We start from the raw sequence: 1,568 nt of genomic DNA on the forward strand, positions 1-1,568 counted from the left end.
TTGTGCAAGCTGCCACTGACGCTGAGCGGGGCTCCGTGCCGATAATTCGTAATTTCATTTACTGGGAAAGCTGCTGCGCGCATTCTCCTCCCACCGTCCAGCACTGCTGCTCAAACTCCCTGTGGTGACGGGCCAGTTCTCTTTTATTTAATTATTTGTTTTGTTCTGTTTTCCCAGTCCGTCACCGACAGACCTTTGGTGAAATACAATGAAAACGAATTAGTGAGGGAAACAAACAAAATTTTTGAAGTCCCAGACTTACAGCCTTCGGATTTGACCGATGTGAAATTACTGTCATAGGAAGTTTCTGAGGGCTTCTTCTGCTTCTGGATGTTTCCTGTCACTTAGGGGCGACAAATTCTTCCCGAGCCGGCGACGGTCTGTGGACCGCTCCTTGGGTAGCCCTGGTGCAAAGGAGTCTGGGATGGTTGGTGGGAGGATCTCCTTGAAGAAGAGATCTCCAGGCGATGGGTTTGGCAGGTCAGAAACACATGACACAGCCTTTAGTTGAGTGTAAAATCCGACAAACATTGAAGCTTATCACGCTTTGCCTCATGACACGTCCCTGAGGGAAGGAGCTTAGACAGGCATTACATTTTGTTTTCCTTAAATGGTGAGACCAAAGCTCAGCCCATCTGAAAGGTATTCAAGGGTTTGGGGAAGCTCAGGTCTTCCTCCTCATCTCCTTTAATGTCTTAGACCAACTTCCTCATTCCAATGAGGGGACCCCGTTTTCAACAGATACCCCTCAGCAAAAAAAAATCTTCTCTGCGGAGGGGCCCTCGTTTTTGTGGTTGCTGATGACTGCAGCGGGGGTCTCTCAGATTCTGCCCAACCCTCTTACCTGTTTTCCTCACCCCCTCTTCCGCAAGGAATGGGAATCCCAGCCTCCGCCAAAATACACAGAACAGGGCACCCAAATCACTCTTCTGGTTGAAAACGGGACCCGGGAGATCCTCCTCTGATATTTGCTCTCACTCGTTGGCAAATTGTACCTCCTGGAATTGAGAGGGTACCGGGAACCACCAGGGGTCTGGTTTTCCCAGCCGGGAAACCCCATTTTCCTAACCGCGCCGCCAGTAAGTCCTGACCACCGACAGACCACCCGGCCCAGCAGCTACCAGCAACAGAAAAACCTGCCTTCACCAGTTCGGCTTTTGCCAGCAGATGTCACTACAGCCTGGCCCCCTCCAGTTACCAAAAATAAGCCACTAATTTTGGTTCTGAAGCTCTGGGTGGACTATAGGCATCGGGAAGACACACCCCTTTTGCTTTTGCTTTTCTTCCTGTGTGGCCAACTTGCTACCTGACTGTCAGAAAGATGCCTTCCTTGTATACCTCTGTTTCCCCATCTGTGAAATGGACATTTTTCACATATTCCTTTCCCCGCCTACCCCGCCCCACCCCCTTCCGGGATGCTGTGAGAGTCTGGAATGGCTGTGATGTTCCAGATCTAACTGGTTCTCCTCATCACTTAGAGCCTCAGTTATTTCCTCAAATGGAAGATAAAATCGGAGCACCCGATGGTAACTGATGTACCTTGTATTTGCCTTAACAGGTATCCCGGA

This window comes from Crocuta crocuta, unplaced genomic scaffold (genome assembly GCF_008692635.1).
Source record: "Crocuta crocuta isolate KB4526 unplaced genomic scaffold, BGI_CrCroc_1.0 scaffold301, whole genome shotgun sequence".
Lineage (NCBI taxonomy): Eukaryota > Metazoa > Chordata > Mammalia > Carnivora > Hyaenidae > Crocuta > Crocuta crocuta.